At 46.5% G+C, this 18,042-nt stretch overlaps 1 protein-coding gene and 1 pseudogene across 6 annotated transcripts in view; both read right to left on the bottom strand.

The window, feature by feature from the left end:
* The window catches only part of LOC139275532 (coiled-coil domain-containing protein 178), an 846,828-nt gene that overhangs the window by 285,670 nt on the left and 543,116 nt on the right, over nt 1-18,042 (bottom strand). The gene's annotated exons all lie outside the window — the stretch shown is intronic.
* On the bottom strand, nt 13,154-13,384 carry LOC139279840 (U2 spliceosomal RNA; annotated as a pseudogene).

Here is an 18,042-nt window from a genome sequence, read left to right as displayed (position 1 = left end):
CAAATCCGTCAAATAACACATAAATATAATGTTTTGCAAGTTATAGGACCAACACAGAATCAATGTTCCCTCTAATTTTGTTTCGCGCTGAGCGGGCCATTCCAAATACCGCGCATGCGCGGTTTTGCATTGAAGAGCCAGCAAGTCGGTTGCACGGGGTTCCTGGAGTGCAGCACGGCCACACAGGTTGCAGGGAACACTGCACAGAATTTACTCTCATTTTTTTTAATTCATTTATTTATGCCTATGCCTATCTGCCCTTAAGAGGGTGGTTGTGAACTGCCTTCTTGAACCGCTGCAGACTGGTGGGGGGGGGGGCGGGGGGGAGAGGGAGAATGTAGTGCTGGTGTAAAGGGGGTGAGTGTGGAAGAACATGATCTAGTCCTAACAGAGGGTGGGAGAATGTGATCTGTCTTCACATGTTCTTGCTTTCATCCCCCTCTCCTTTAGACCTGGATCACGGTCTTCCCCCTTCCCCACTGTTCGCGCATGCTTCCATGCAATAACAACAATAATTTGTATTTATATAGCACCTTTAACGTAGCGAAACATCCCAAGGCGCTTCACAGGAGTATTATGAGATTTTAAAAATTTGACACCAAGTCGCATGAATAGAAATTAGCACAGGTGACCAAAAGCTTGGTCAAAGAGCTAGGTTTTAAGGAGCGTCTTGAAGGAGGAAAGAGAGATTGAGAGGCGAAGATATTTAGGCAGGACGCTTCAGAGCTTGGGGCTGAGGCAACAGAAGGCACGACCACCAATGGTTGAACGATTATAATCAGGGATGCACAAGAGGGCAGAATTAGAGGAACGCAGACATCTCGGGGAGGGTTCCAGCAACAGGTTCCTGACCTTCTCTCCCCGAGTTCCTGACCTTCCCCCGCCCCAAGTTCCTGACCGTTCCCCCCACCAAGCTCGTCTCTCTCCGGGCTCCTCTCTCTCGGAGCTCCTTTCCCCCGCTCATCGATCCCCTTGCCCCACTTTGATCTGCTCTCCTTTATCCCCCAATTGGATCCCCTCTCCTCTGTACTCCCTTGGATCCCCTCTCTTCCCCCCTTTTGATCCCCTCCTCCACCCTTTGATACCCTCTCTTCCTCACTTTTGCTCCCCTCTCCTCCTTGTCCACTTTCTATCCCCTCTCTTCACTCCCCCACCCCCTCAATCCCCTCTCCTCTTCCCCCCCCCGCCCCACCCCCCATCCGATCCCCTGACTTTCTCTGCACAGATGAAGAAAGCGTGGCAGTGCAGGCCACAGCTGCCGCACTGTTGGGTACTGCAAATGTGTGACCGGATCGAGTGCGTACATGCACCCATTTGGTACACCGAGGGAGTCCAAAACGCTATGCAAATAATCACTTCATATTTTCTTTAATGGTTCTTTTTATTGTCTGACCTCTCCTTCCTTGCTTGGTGCATTCAAATGCAATGCGGCAGCTGGGCCCTTGTCCTAAAGGATTTCCTTCCCATCCACCAGCGTTACCACCACTTCCCACTGCCACTATGAGGAAGGTGGGAATAGGCCTGAGGAAGCGATAGTAATATCCCGAGTTGTCCTCATGAAGGGAGGGGGCCATGCAGCTATCTCTTTCCATTTAACCCTCAAAACTTAGCTGTTGGAGAAACCTTTAGTGGAACATCGATTCAATCCTTTTATTCATTTCTTCCCTTTTAAGAGCCTTCAGCATCTCTCCTGCTGCTGAAGTGCTATCGGGATTGTAATCTTTGCACTGGCGGGTTCCCTCTTGATGGTGAGGATCCCACCAAGATTCCCTTGTGCATTACTAATAACTCTCGAACCGACAAAATGTGACAGGTTTGGGCCAACTGGAACAACACCTCAAAGATAAGAGTCCTGGCCATCTTTGACTCTGGCCTTTTGTGTCTTTTTCCCCTCTATTCACTCCACCATTAGCTGCTTTGCCATCAGCTGTCGAGGGCCCATGCTCTGGAATTTCCTCCCTAAAGTCCTTCACTTCTCCATCTGCTCAAAACCCACCTCTTTGCCTAAGCTTCTGTTCACTCCTTTTAATATCTCCATCTTTGTCACAGCATTTATTTTTGTCCAGTTCTGCATCTATGAAGCGCTTTGCAACATTTTTCTATAAGGTGCTATATATATTCAAGTTTTTAGAGATTTGTTAGGACTGAGGAATCAACTTTGATATAGCATGTAGCCTGGAATTATTGTCTACACTTCTGTTAGAACGTCTCTAATTTCTTTCTTTGTAATAGGCTCAAATATTTAGAATCATATAATTATAGAATGATTACAGCACAGAAGAAGGCCATTCAGCCCGTTGAACTCATGCCACTCTCTGTAAGAGCGCTTGAGCTAGTCCCACTCCCCCACCCTTTCCCCGTAGCCCTGCAAATTTTTTTTCCTTCAGGTACTTAACCAATTCCCTTTTGAAAGCCACGATTAAATCTGCCTCCACCACCCTTTCAGGCAGTGCATTTCAGATCTACTCGCTGTGCAAAAAAGTTTTTCCTCATGTCACCTTTGGTTCTTCTGCCAATCATCTTAAACCTGTGTCCTCTGGTTCTCGACCCTTCCGCCTATGGGAACATTAAATTTGAATTCTTATACTTCATTGATTCACATACAAACACATTTTATGGGCTCAATTTTCCCCAGTTATTTGCACTGTTTTTTTGGTGCGCGCCACTTTTTTGGACCTAAATTTAAATATCCAAGTTTCCCCAAAGATTGTGTGCCAATGTAACTTAGTTAGTTATGATTTTTTTAGGTTAGTTTTTTTTTACCTCATTAGGGGCGTAACCTGCCACCCGCCCAATTCTGGCCATTTAAGCAAGTTTGGCCAGTTCTGATTTACTCCAATTTTTCTTAGGATGGCGTATGTGACCGCTGTGGAAAAACCTTCTGGGAAGTTAACAAAATTGGCGCAGGTAAGAGAATCAGCGCAGCAGATGCACTTCTATGGCTCGGACGGCAGCAACAGAGAAGGGAGAGAGGGAAGAGGCCTTTCAGCCAGGGATAGTAGCGGGTACCGGTATTGGCATCGGGCGGGGTGAGGGGGTGGGGGAGGGGGAGATAGACTTTTGGCGTAAACACTTTAATAATTTAATGCTGGTAAGCTCCTGCAATATGTAAGGTGCTTGTGCAGGTTGCTGTGAGCTGGCCAGACTGTGTTGTATGTTTCACTTTCCAGCCTCAGCCCGCAGTGTGTCCCTCGTTACCCTGGCAATCCGATCTTAAGCTCCACCCCCAAAGTTAAAGGACAGGCTTGGCGACGCCAAATCAACAATTCAAACGGGGAACCTTGGATGATTTTTTTTTTGCCGTAGTTGGGCCCCCAGAAAACAGACGGAATTCATCAAGTACGCCAAAAAACAGCTTTGGAGAAAATTGAGCCCTTAAAAATGAAACATCAATTTGTACCGGAGATGTGGCCTATATGCGATCTAATTATTTTTTCAGGGTGGAGTGCTCAAGTTTGGCGTGTAGCTTATAATGATGTTAATTCCGTAATCCCCATGCTCATGCTTATTACTCTTTTTGATAAATGCGGTCTTGGACACATCAGGCTGCATTTTCCGTTTTTTTGCGCTCCGGTTTTTGTCCTGGCGGCAATGGCGGCAGTGAGTGTTTTAGCACCCCACAGCGATCCTCCGGTCCAGTTTTATGGCTGAGCAGCGCCACCTGGAAGAGCTGTGCCCGGTGTGCAACGCCCCTGGTTGTGATACCAGCGCGAGTGTTTGAGCTCCTGCCCGGCCCGTCCGCCTGGATGTGTACTCTCAATGACCACCTGGGAAATCAGGGTGGTCCTACTGTTATATATGTAACCTTGTATTTACTCTATATGGCCACCAGAGGGCTCATTTCCTGGAGTCCCAAGGGATCCCATAATCCCTTGAGAGCACAGGTATTTAAGGAGGCCTCACAGGTTGGAGAGGCACTCTGAAGACCTGCAATAAAAGACTAAGGTCACACTTTACTTTGAGCTCACAGTGTTCAGTCTGACTCTTTCTCCATACATAACAACTGGCGATGAGATACAGATAGCGAACCCAAAGATGCAGAGAAAAGTGGGCATCCTGGAGAAATTCTCGGAGGGAAATGATTGGGAAATTTTTGTGGAGCGACTCGACCAATACTTCCTAGCCAATGAGCTAGATGGGGAAGAGAACGCTGCCAAATGAAGGGCGATCCTCCTCACCGTCTGTGGGGCACCAACGTATGACCTCATGAAAAATCTGCTTACTCCAGCGAAACCCACGGAAAAATCATCCGATGATTTGTGCACACTGGTCCGAGAGCATTTGAACCCGAAGGAAAGCGTTCTGATGGCGAGGTACCGGTTCTACACCTACAAAAGGTCTGAAGGCCAGGAAGTGGTGAGTTATGTCACCGAACTAAGACGCCTTGAAGGACATTGCGAATTGAAGGACATTTGAAGCACATGCTCAGAGACTTTTTCGTACTTGCATTGGCCACGAAACCATACTTCACAAACTTTTGACTGTAGAGACCCCAACCTTGAGTAAGGCCATAGCGATAGCTCAGGCGTTCATTGCCACTAGTGACAATACTAAGCAAATCTCTCAGCACACGAGTGCTGCTACAGGTACTGTGAACAAAGTGATGTTGTTTTCAAATCGCAACGTACAGGGCAGGTCACACATGCCTGCAGCTGCACATTCGCAGATGTCTCAGAGTCTACCATCAAGGGTGATGAATGCAAGGCCATTAACACCTTGTTGGCGCTGCGGGGGTGATCATCGTTTCCATTCATGACGATTCAAAGGGTACGTTTGAAAGGGCTGTGGAACAATGGGTCACCTCCAATGTATGTGCAGGCGAGCTGCAAATCCGGTTAAACCTGCAAACCACCATGTTGCAGAGGAGGACAGATCCACGGAGGATCACGATAAACCAGAGCCTCAGACCGAGGAGGCAGAAGTACATGGGGTAAACACATTCACCACAAATTGTCCCCCAATAATGCTGAATGTTGAACTAAATGGACTCCCAGTGGCAATGGAGCTGGACATGGGCGCGAGCCAGTCCATCATGGACAAAAAGACTTTCGAGAAATTGTGGTGCAGCAAGGCCTCAAGGCCAGTCTTAACTCCAATTCGCACAAAACTAAGAACTTACACAAAGGAACTGATTCCTGTAATCGGCAGTGCTACCGTAAAGGTCTCCTACGATGGAGCGGTGCACAAGCTACCACTCTGGGTGGTACTGGGCGATGATCCCACGCTGCTCAGCAGGAATTGGCTGGGAAAGATACACTGGAACTGGGATGACAGCCGAGCAATCACCCGTCACTGCCCAGCAGATCAAAACCTGGACAAGCCAGGGCCCCTTATTGTCCCTAGTCAAAAACTGTATGTTTCATGGGAGCTGGTTCAGTGTCTCAGTAGAAATGCAGGAAGAGATAATGCTTTTTCAGCAGCGCAAAGATGAAATGTCTATACAGGCAGACTGCCTTCTGTGGGGCAATCGAGTAGTGGTTCCCAAGAAGGGCAGAGACACCTTCATCAGTGACCTCCACAGTACCCAGCCAGGCATCGTAATGATGAAAGCAATAGCCAGATCCCACGTGTGGTGGCCCGGTATCAATGCGGACTTAGAGTCCTGCATGCACAGATGTAATGCATGCTCGCAGTTAAGCAAAGCACCCAGGGAGGCACCGCTAAGTTTATGGTCTTGGCCCTCCAAACCGTGGTCTAGGGTACACGTCGACTATGCAGGCCCATTCTTGGGTAAAATGTTCCTTGTGATTGTAGATGCGTACTCCAAATGGATTGAATGTGATATAATGTTGGCTAGCACGTCCGCTGCCACTACTGAAAGCCTGCGGGCCATGTTTGCCACACACAGCCTACCCGATGTCCTGGTGAGCGACAACGGGCCATGTTTTACCAGTGCTGAGTTCAAAGAATTCATGACCCGCAACGGGATCAAACATGTCACATCTGCCCTGTTTAAACCAACGTCTAATGGTCAGGCAGAGAGAGCAGTGCAAACTATCAAGCAGGGCATGAAGAGGGTAACGGAAGGCTCACTGGAGACTCGCCTATCCTGAGTCCTGCTTAGCTACCGCATGAGACCCCACTCGCTCACTGGGATCCCACCTGCTGAACTGCTCATGAAAAGAGCACTTAAGTCAAGGCTCTCGTTAGTTCACATGAACAGGTAGAGAGTAGGGGGCTTCAACAAAGTACATACCATGAGAGCGCAAATGTGTCACGTGAGATTGAAATCAATGATCCTGTATTTGTATTGAATTATGGACAAGGTCCCAAGTGGCTTCCCGGCACTGTCATGGCCAAAGAGAGGAGCAGGGTGTTTCAGGTCAAACTTTCAAATGGACTCATTCTCCGGAAACACTTGGACCAAATCAAACTCAGATTCACGGACTATCCTGAGCAACCCACATTGGACCCTACCTTCTTTGATTCCCCCAACATACACACCAGTGGCAACCGGCACTGCGGTTAGCCACGAAGCAGAACCCATCATCCACAGCAGCCCATCAGGACCCACCACACCAGGCAGCCCAGCAAGGCCAGCTGCACAGCAGCCCAGCTAGGGCCCAACAGTTGATTCATCAATACCAGCTTTCACACCGCGACGATCAACCAGGGCAAGAAGGGCCCCAGGTCGACTCACCTTGTAAATAGTTACTTGAGGGAGGAGTGTTGTTATATATGTAAACTTGTATTTACTCTGTACAGCCACCAGAGGGCTCATCCCCTGGAGTCCCAAGGGATCCCATAATCCCTTGGGAGCACAGGTATTTAAGGAGGCCTCACAGTTTGGAGAGGCACTCTGGAGACCTGCAATAAAAGACTACGGTCACACTTTACTTTGAGCTCACAGTGTTCAGTCTGACTCTTTCTCCATACTGAACACCTACGATCCCGTCGGCGAAGAGGTAGATAATCATCATAATCATAGGCAGCCCCTCGAAATCGCGGAAGAATTGCTTCCACTCTAAAAGTGAGTTCTCAGGTGATTGTACAGTCCAATATGGGAATTACAGTCTCTGTCACAGGTGGGACAGATGGTGGTTGAAGGAAAGGATGGGTGGGGAGTCTGGTTTGCCGCACGCTCCTTTCGCTGTCTGCGCTTGTGTTTTGCATTCTCTCAGCGCCCTCCTGGATGCTCTTTATCCACTTAGGGTGGTCTTGGTCCAGAGATTCCCAGGTGCCAGTGGGGATATTGCACTTTATCAAGGAGGTTTTGAGGGTGTCCTTGAAATGTTTCCTCTGCCCAGCTGGGGCTCGCTTGCCGTGTAGGAGTTCCGAGTAGAGCACTTGCTTTGGGAGTCTCGTGTCAGGCATGCGAACAATATGGCCCACCCAACGGAGCTGGTCGACTGTGGTCAGTACTTCGATGCTGGGGATGTTGGCCTGCTCGAGAACACTGATGTTGGTGAGTCTATCCTCCCAGTGCAGTTGCACGATCTTGCGGAGGCAGTGCTGGTGGTACTTCTCCAGCGCTTTGAGGTGTCTACTCTCTATGGTCCACCTCTCTGAGCCATATAGGAGGGCGGGTATCACTACTGCCCTGTAAACCATAAGCTTGGTGCCAGATTTGAGGTCTTGGTCTTCAAACACTCTCTTCCTCAGGTGACCAAAGGCTGCGCTGGCACACTGTAATGGACTCCTAAGGAAAGTGTGATTGATTTTTCTTTTAATTTTTTTAGCGATTTATGTTGTGATGGCATGGGCAATGTTTTGGGAATGTTTTTGTGTTTTATTTTAGTTTTTTTTCCCTCCCCCAGACGTTTCTTGGAGTGCTCCCTCCCTGGATGAGAGTTTCCCATCCTTGTGGCAAGAGTGGTGTACAACCCCTCCCTTTGTGCTGTGCCCCCTAATGCAGGGCCCAGATGCGCAAACTTAAATACTAAAGTGCAAACTATTCCCAATTGCTATCTTTCCCACCCAGCCGCCATTATCACCCCAAAAACATAAAAGCCTAAAATCCAGCCCATCATCTTGACTGGCACTTTGGTCTCGTACTGAGGGTGTACTGCACTATTGCAGGTGCCATTTTTTAGATGAGACATTAAACCAAGAACCTGATCCCTGTTCTACTATATGAAGAAGAACTGGTGGGTTCTAATGTACTGGCCAACCAACACCATTAAAAAAGATTAATTGATCATTATCTCGTTGCTGTTTGTGGCACCATGTTGTGTGCACTTTGGCTGCTGTGTTTCCCTACATAGCAATGACTAGAGTTCAAGAGTAATTTATTGGCTGTAAAGCACTTTTGGCTGTCCTGAGGAAATGAAAGATGCTATACAAGTGCAAGTCCTTCTTTACTACACCTTTAGATACATTCAGCTACAGCTAAGCTTTAATTTTTTAAGTACTCTTAGGCACATTCCACCTGGTCCTGGTTTCTGATTGATAATGAAGTATTCTAGTTCATTAGATATGAATTTCTATATTCACCATAAGCTTGGGTGTCTCTCCAACTCTTCATACTTTTGGAAAGACATAGCAACATTTGAGTAATAACTGTTTAAAAATAATATTTCTGTTTTATTACTTTCTGTCCTGTTATCTATAAAGCTACATTCTATACATGCACTGAATATATCTTATTCTGTGTAATAGATTTATTCTAATGTTTAGAGTTCTTATTTGATTTACAAAAAATACTTTCAGATTCTTTTATGAACCTAACAACTGATAGCAGTTTCACTGCTCATGGATGCCGGTCATTTAAGACAATAGCATATTGCCTAAGTGACTTAATACTGCAGCAGCAATAGTGAAAACTTTAGCATGCAACTGGCTTCCAGTCAGTAATGATCAAGAATTTAGCCCAGGGATATAATAAAATGTGATACACTTGGTAAATAGTTTTTTTTCCCAAATACTGTTCTTGTGTATAATTTATTTGTACAGCTTCTCAGTAATCAGAATGCATGCTACAGAAAAGGTACAATTGATTGCACTGCTAAATTTTCCTCTATAGATATTTTTATGGATCTTTGTTCATCTCACAAACAAATAAGGCATGAATACATCAAACCAGAAACCATAAACAATAAAGAACTTGATCATATAAGTTTGCCATGGCCAGCAGTTTGTGGCTGAAGCTGCTATTTGTCATAAGATAAATAACAATGTGATTGTTATTCATCATCGAAAGAGCAAAAATGGTGTTTGGCTATCAACTTCTGGAAAGCAGACCAGGAAAAATAACTGAAAGAGCCTTTTAATGACATGTCTGAATAATAACTTAATATTTTGCTTCACCTATAGTAGTAAATACATGTAGTCATAATATTAATGTGTTAAAATACATTAATTGGTTCACATATCATACCACACATGTTTGTTACATAGAGCATCAGGACTAAGGAGATCAGCTAATAATCTAGACAGCGAGGGTAAAGTCAATTCCTCGAGACTGGAATCTAAAACATAGATGTTTTAAAGAGAGAAATATGTTAAACAAGCGCCAGTAAAGCTTTTGCAATTGTCAAAGAGCAAGAGGTTCCAGTCATGTTTTTGATTCTTTTCTATCCTTTTCTACTCTTGATTCTTTGGCTTTCAGATCTTAAATCACTTTTTTAAATGAGTGCCAATTCATAGAATTACATAAGATATACAACACAGAAACAGGCCATACGGCCCAACCAGTCCATGCCGGCGTTTATGCTCCAATCGAGCCTCCTCCCATCCTTCCTTATCTAACTTTATCAGCGTAACCCTCTATTCCCTTCTCCTTCATGTGCTTATCTAGCTTCCCCTTAAATGCATCCATACCATTTGCCTCAACTACTCCCGGTGGTAGAGAGTTCCACATTCTCATCACTCTTTTATCTGAATCCTCTATTTGAAATCATGGTGCCAATCTTATATTGATGTCTTTCAGTTTTGTTCTTCCCCACAAGTGGAAACACACTGGCTTAGAAATTTGATGTTGCAGCACCAGTCATTAAGGCTGATTTTGTAGAAAAAATGGCACCGTCTCGCTACTGACTGTTTCCAGCATGGGACACGGCGCCCGCCATGTTGGTAAGGGCCATAGTGCTGCCATTGACAGCACTGGCATCTTAAATTTAAATCAGTAGATTGTGACATCAATCGGCATGCAACACCTGATTTGAAGCCACAACAGCTAATTTGGGCATTTTCGCTCTCAACAACGTCGGTTCGTGAGTACGTAAAGAAACACATGCGCGAAACAGTCCTGCAGAGATGCTGTCAATGCTTCTTAAAGAGACACACACATCTTTCAGTTAAGTTTGGATTTCAACTTTTGGACATTTTAAAATATTTTATTGAAGTAGTGGCTTGCTGCAATAGAATTAATACATTGTTAAAGTGTACAGGGAGTGCTGCTGGATGTTTTCAAGGCTTTGGATAGTAAAGGAAGACCTCTGAGAGGACAGAAAATGGTGGAAATACTCAGCAAGTCAGGCAGCATCCATGGAGAGAGCAACAGAGCAATGTCTCAGGTTGAGATGCTGCCTAACCTGCTGAGTATTTCCACTATTTTCTGCTTTTATTTCACAGTTCCAGTATTTGCAGTATTTTGCCTCTGAGAAGACAATTGCTCACAGTCCTGGGGGGCACATGAAGATGAAACAGAGGCAGCAAAGGAGATAATCTGCTCACAGATGGAAGGGGAAGACACAGAAGAGGAGGAAGCAGAAGAAGAGGAAGCAGAAGAGGAGCCACATTACAGCAAATGCTAAAAAGACAAGTCTGAAGGCTCTGTGCCTCAATGCTAGGAGTATTCGGAATAAGGTGGATGAATTAACTGCGCAGACAGCAGTTAACCAGTATGATGTGATTGGCATCCATGTCTCCGTGACGTGATCACGGAGACATGGCTCCAGGGTGACCAAGGCTGGGAACTCAACATCCAGGGGTATTCAACATTTAGGAAGGATAGGCAGAGAGGAAAAGAAGGCGGGGTGGCGTTGCTGGTTAAAGAGGAAATTAATGCAATCGTAAGGAGGGACATTAACCTGGACGATGTAGAATCGGTATGGGTGGAGCTGCAGAATACCAAAGGGCAGAAAACCCTAGTGGGAGTTGTGTACAGACCACCAAACAGTAGTAGTGAGGTTGGGGACAGCATCAAACAAGAAATAAGGGATGTGTGCAATAAAGGTACAGCAGTTATCATGGGCGACTTTAATCGACATATTGATTGGGCTAACCAAACTGGAAGCAATGCGGTGGAGGAGGATTTCCTGGAGTGTATTAGGGATGGTTTTCCAAACCAATATGTCGAGGAACCAACTAGAGAGTTGGCCATCCTAGACTGGATGATGTGTAATGAGAAGGGACTAATTAGCAATCTTGTTGTGCGAGGCCCCTTGGGGAAGAGTGGCCATAATATGGTAGAATTCTTTATTAAGATGGAGAGTGACACAGTTAATTCGGAAACTAGGGTCCTGAACTTAAGGAAAGGTAACTTCGACGGTATGAGGCATGAATTGGCTCGAATAGACTGGCAAAGGATACTTAAAGGGTTGACGGTGGATAAGCAATGGCAAACATTTAAAGATCACACTGATCAACTTCAGCAATTGTACATCCCTGTCTAGAGTAAAAATAAAACGGGGAAGGTGGCTCAACCGTGGCGAACAAGGGAAATTAAGGATAGTGTTAAAACCAAGGAAGAGGCATATAAATTGGCTAGAAAAACCAACAAATCTGAGGACTGGGAGAAATTTAGAATTCAACAGAGGAAAACTAAGGGTTTAATTAAGAGGGGCAAAATAGAATACGAGAGGAAGCTTGCTGGGAACATAAAAACTGAATGCAAAAGCTTCTATAAATATGTGAAGAGAAAAAGATAAGTGAAGACAAACGTAGGTCCCTTGCAGTCAGATTCAGGTGAATTTATAATGGGGAACAAAGAAATGGCAGACCAATTGAACAAATACTTCGGTTCTGTCTTCACGAAGGAAGACACAAATTACCTTCCGAATGCACTAGGGGACAGTGGGTCTAGTGAGAAGGAGGAACTGAAGGATATCCTTATTAGGCGGGAAATTGTGTTAGGGAAATTGATGGGATTGAAGGCCGCTAAATCCCCGGGGCCTGATAGTCTGCATCCCAGAGTACTTAAGGAAGTGGCCCTAGAAATAGTGGATGCATTGGTAATCATTTTCCAACAATCTATCGACTCTGGATCAGTTCCTATGGACTGTAGGCTAGCTAATGTAACACTACTTTTTAAAAAAGGAGGGAGAGAGAAAACAGGGAATTATAGACCGGTTAGCCTGACATCAGTAGTGGGGAAAATGTTGGAATCAATCATTAAGGATGAAATAGCAGCGCATTTGGAAAGCAGTGACAGGATCGGTCCAAGTCAGCATGGATTTATGAAAGGGAAATCATGCTTGACAAATCTTCTGGAATTTTTTGAGGATGTAACTAGCAGAGTGATCAAGGGAGAACAAGTGGATGTGGTGTATTTAGACTTTCAAAAGGCTTTTGACAAGGTCCCGCACAAGAGATTGATGTGCAAAATCAAAGCACATGGTATTGGGGATAATGTACTGACGTGGATAGAGAACTGGTTGGCAGACAGGAAGCAGAGAGTCGGGATAAATGGGTCCTTTTCAGAATGGCAGGCAGTGACTAGTGGAGTGCCGCAAGGCTCAGTGCTGGGACCCCAGCTCTTTACAATATACATTAACGATTTAGATGAAGGAATTGAGTGTAATATCTCCAAGTTTGCAGATAACACTAAACTGGGTGGTGGTGTGAGCTGTGAGGAGGACGTGAAGAGGCTGCAGCGTGACTTGGACAGGTTAGGTGAGTGGGCAAATGCATAGCAGATGCAGTATAATGTGAATAAATGTGAGGTTATCTATTTTTGGGGCAAAAACTCGAAGGCAGAATATTATCTGAATGGCGGCAGATTATGAAAAGGGGAGGTGCAACGAGACCTGGGTGTCTTGGTTCACCAGTCATTGAAAGTTGGCATGCAGGTACACAGGCGGTGAAGAAGGCAAATGGTATGATGGCCTCCATAGCTAGGGGATTTGAGTATAGGAGCGGGGAGGTCTTTTTTTTTTTTTTTATAAATTCGTAGCCAATCGTTTCCAATTCTTTGTCAAGTCACAAACGCCAGAGGTCACCCTGCACCAGTCAAGGATCACTCTGCGCCAATGCTCTTAGCCAAAAGGCCTAGAGCCACTGCACCGCTCCTGGAAGTACTGCAATACCAGGTTCGTGCCATGGAGGTGGATGGGTCAGGTCCCCCACACACCTCCGTGGAGGTGGATGGGTCAAGCCATCCCACCCACCTCCTGTTTACAAAAATGTAAGCATATACCTTCCTGACCAGGGAGAAACCACCCGGAGGTCATGGTGGCTGGTCAGGTTAGTTATGCAGATCTTAGCCAAAAGGCCGAGAAGCGGGGAGGTCTTACTGCAGTCGTACAAGGCCTTAGTGAGGGCTCACCTGGAATATTGTGTTCAGTTTTGGTCTCCTAATCTGAGGAAGGACATTCTTGCTATTGAGGGAGTGCAGCGAAGGTTCACCAGACTGATTCCAGGGAACTTTCTCTGAACTGCCTCCAAAGCAGATATATCCTTTCTTAAATATGGAAACCAAAACTGTATGCCATATTCAAGGTGTGGCCTCACCAATACCCTGTATAACTGTGGTAAGACTTCCTTGCTTTTATTCTCCATCCCCTTTGCAATAAAGGCCAAGATTCCATTTGCCTTCCTGATCACTTGCTGTATCTGCATACTAACCTTTTGTGTTTTATGCACAAATAACCCCATGTCCCACTGTACTGCGGCACTTTGCAATTTTTCTCCATTTAAATAATAACTTGCTCTTTGATTTTTTTTCTGCCAAAGTGCAAAACCTCACACTTTCCAACATTATACTCCATCTGCCAAATGTTTGCCCACTCACTTAGCCTGTCTATGTCCTTTTGCAGATGCAGATTTTTTGTGTCCTCCTCACTCATTGCTTTTCCTCCAACTTTTGTATCATCAGCAAACTTGGCTACGTTACACTCAGTCCCTTCTTCCAAGTCATTAATATCAGTTGTAAATAGTTAGGGTCCCAGCACTGATCTCTGCAGCAGCCCACTAGTTACTGATTGCCAACCCGAGAATGAACCATTTATCCCTACTCTCTGTGATTACTGCAGGGAGTTGAACTGAGTTTTTAAAACGTTGCTGGTGGGTTTTTGGGTAGCTTTTTGTTCAGGTTTTAAGGGTTTTAACTGCCAGGCCCCTCAGAAGACAATGTTCCCAGGATGGATTTAATCAGGTGAGAAAATGTTGGGGGAAGGGAGAATAAAAGGCCCAAAGATTGGGGCCGGGACCCCAGGAGGTTTGGAAAAGAAAACACAATGGTGGTTCAGTGCGAGGATAAGGAGATACGAGCTTGGGATATATTATCCAGGTGGTACATGAGGACTGCGGTGAGGGAAGCTGTTTTGCCTGCCGACCAAAGCCGAATGTTGAATTCGAGGTGATGGCCAGTAGCTGAGAGGAGGTGGAAAGACTTGTACTCAGCTTGAAGGTTAGTGATAAGTTCTTGGATGTATCTCCGCTGTATTCTGAAGAGGTGGTGGTCTCATTCTTAAACCTGCCGGTTTATATTGAGGACAATGCACTAATAATGCATGGGACATTAAAATTTGCTTGGTAATAAAGAGGAGATACTATCCAGGAACGCGGATAGCAGATGGAACCCATTATGTAAAGGTGCGGTTCCCAGAGGGGGTGAAGCCATTAACCTACAGCATGAAATTCGAGACAATGTCAGTACTTCCGGGTACTGCATGATAACCAGGTGAAGGTTTGTTATTATTTTCTTGGACACGACTATCTTGTAAGAAGCTGTCCAGGCCTATACTGTTATAACTGTGGCGAGTCTGGACACTTTGCACGGAGCTGCAAGGCAGAGCGCTGTGGTGTGTGTCACAAAGGCCCCACCTGTTGTGAGTGTGAGGCAGAAGGAAGCCCCTTGCGTGACAAGGAGAAGGGAGAAGGAGCAGGAGGTGTGAGCGGAGTGTCCGGAGGAGCGGAGCAGGCACAAGACAAAGCTAGCGAACGGAATTAGAAAAGAGCGCAAGAGGCAGAAAATTGCAGAGCAGAGAACAGGATGGAGATGGTGGAACACACACCAAGTATGGTGGAAAAGGACAAGGACAGCCGAGGGCAGCAGGAGCTATAATACAGCTCGGAATCCCTAAAGAATCGGGTGTCCTTCGGGGGAGCGGAGGCACGGTGAGTGTAAGTACTCTGAAAAAAGACGGGGAGTCGGACATCTTGGGGAGCAGGAGAGGACAAGACAAGGAGGGGTTGCAAGAGGCAAGAGCCTTAAAGGGGCAGGAGGACAGAAGCAGGAAGACAAAGAAGCCAAAAGGGAGCAAGATAGGTGAAGACGCGCCATTGTTCCAGAGAGAGAAGAAGCGGGAAGCAAGGGTCAGTGGTAGAAATGAGGCTGAAGGGAGCGGCACTATTGGAGACTCTCGAAGGGAGATTATGTATCTGATGGGGAGCGTGTTCAGGAGATTATAGAAGAGCACGAGGAGTCAGAATCAACATGGAAGTAGGGGTTGGGGTGGCATCATGTGGAAAGGGAAAGATTAGTGAGGGGCAGCAGGAGGGAGAAGTGGCAGCTCCTCAGCCTAAATCTAATGTAAGGAAGAGGCTGAAATGGCAGGGAAGGTTCAAACAAGAGGTGAAGAAGAGCCGGAGGCTGCAGGAGAAAGCAACAGCTGCCTGAAAGGTTGGGAAGGAGCACGAGAGGACGGAGGAGCCGGAGATTAAATGATGGGGGAATTATCAGGCAAACTTCCTTTATTTGGAGCCATGATTACATTGGTCTTGATTAATGTGAATGGACTGAGGGGAGAAGAAATTGCAGCAGTTGTTGCAGTGTTCTAAAGGCACTGACCGGTTGTGTCTGCAAGAAAACCTTTGGGATGAATATCCTAGAAAGAGTTCGGAAGGTTTGGCTATGATCAAATTTTAAAGTACAATAGATTAATATATGTTACGGGAGACAAATTAAACTTCAGGTGTTGATGTTAATATGTGTTGGAGGAACAGCTGTGCAGAGTGGTGGAAAGGATTTGTCATCACTCATAGGCAGCCCCTCGAAATCGAGGAAGACTTGCTTCCACTCCAAAAGTGAGTTCTCAGGTGACTGAACAGTCCAATTTGGCAATTACAGTCTCTGTTACACGTGGGAGACAGTCGTTGGAGGAAAGGGTGGGTGGGGAGTCTGGTTTGGCGTAGGCTCCTTCCGCTGCCTACGCTTGTTTTCTGCATGCTCTCGGTGACGAGACTCAAGGTGCTCAGCGCCTTCCCGGACGTTCTTCCTCCACTTAGGGCAGTCTTTGGCCAGGGACTCCCAGGTGTCGGTGGGGTGTTGCATTTTATCAAGGAGGCTTTGAAGGTGTCCTTGAAATGTTTCCTCTGCCCACCTGGGGCTCGCTTGCCGTGTACGAGTTCCGAGTAGAGCGCTTGCTTTGGGGGTCTTGTGTTCAACATGCAGACAATGTAACCCGCCCAACGGAGCTGGTCGAGTGTGGTCAGTGCTTCGATGCTGAGGATGTTGGCCTGATCGAGAACACTGAAATTGGTGTGTCTGTCCTCCCAGGGGATTTACAGGATCTTGCGGAGGCATCGTTGGTGGTATTTCTCCAGCAATTTGAGGTGTCTACTGTATATGGTCCAAGTTTCTGAGCCATACAGGAGGGCGGGTATCACATATTTACATAAAATAAAAATAAATAGCGTCTAAGAGGACCACAGAAACTAGAATCCATTCACTTCCCGTTGAGGTAGGAGACAATGAACGAGTTAATTTTAAAAATAATCACTAAGACAGGCAAACTGTAGATTGTAGACCATAAGCTTGGTGCCAGATTTGAGGGCCTGATCTTCGAACGCTCTCTTCCTCAGGCAGCCAAAGGCTGGCTGGCGCACTGGAGGCGATGTTGAACCTCGTCGTCGATGTCTGCCCTTGCTGATAATAGGCTCCCGAGGTATGGAAAGTGGTCCATATTGTCCAGGGCCGCGCTGTGGATCTTAATGACTGGGGGGCAGTGCTGTGTGGCAGGGTCAGGTTGGTGGAGTACCTTTGTCTTACGAATGTTTAATGTAAGGCCCATGCTTTCATATGCCTCAGTGAAGGTGTTGACTCTGACTTGGAGTTGAGCCTCTGAATATGCGCAGATGCAAGCGTCGTCCGCGTACTGTAGTTCGACGACAGAGGATGAGACGGTCTTGGATCTGGCCTGGAGACGACGAAGGTTAAACAGATTCCCACTGGTTCTATAGTTTAGTTCCACTCCAGCGAGGAGCTTGTTGAGTGTGAGGTGGAGCATAGCAGCGAGGAAGATCGAGAAGCGGATTGGCCCTGCTTGACCCCGGTTCGGACGTTGATTGGGTCTGTGGTGGATCTGTTGGTCAGGATCACAGCTTGTATGCCATCGTGGAGCAGGCGGAGGATGGCGACAAACTTTTGGGGTCAGCCAAAACGGAGGAGGACGCTCCATAGTCCATCGCGGTTCACAATGTCAAAGGCCTTTGTAAGGTCAAAGAAGGTACAAGGGTTGGTGCTGTTCCCTGCATTTCTCTTGCAGTTGTCGCGCCGTAAAGATCATGTCCATTGTGCCCTGTAGTGGACGGAATCCGCACTGTGACTCCGGGAGGAGCTCCTCAGCCACAGGGAGAAGACGGTTGAGGCAGATCCTAGCGATGACTTTCCCAGTGACTGACAACAGGGAGATTCCTTTGGAGTTGCCGCAGTTGGACTTGTCCCCTTTTATAAAGGTGGTCATGATTACTGCATCTCTGAGATCTCCCGGCATGCTCTCCTCCCAAATGAGAGAGATGAGGTCATGCATTCGTGCCAATAGTGTTCTCTGCCATACTTTAGTGCCTCAGCGGGGATTCCATCCACTTCCGATGCCTTGTTGCTCTTGAGTTGACTTTTCCATCTCGTGCAGGGCTGGGGTTTTGCTGTGATGGTGGCGGGTAGCATGCTGCGGGATGGAATCGAGGACATTCGTGTCAAAGGCAGAGTCTCGATTAAGG

The sequence above is a fragment of the Pristiophorus japonicus genome, chromosome 1 (assembly GCF_044704955.1).
Source record: "Pristiophorus japonicus isolate sPriJap1 chromosome 1, sPriJap1.hap1, whole genome shotgun sequence".
In the NCBI taxonomy this organism is placed as follows: Eukaryota; Metazoa; Chordata; class Chondrichthyes; family Pristiophoridae; genus Pristiophorus; species Pristiophorus japonicus.
The sequence above is the reverse complement of the archived record's forward strand: the minus strand, read 5'-3'. Positions and strand labels throughout refer to the sequence as shown.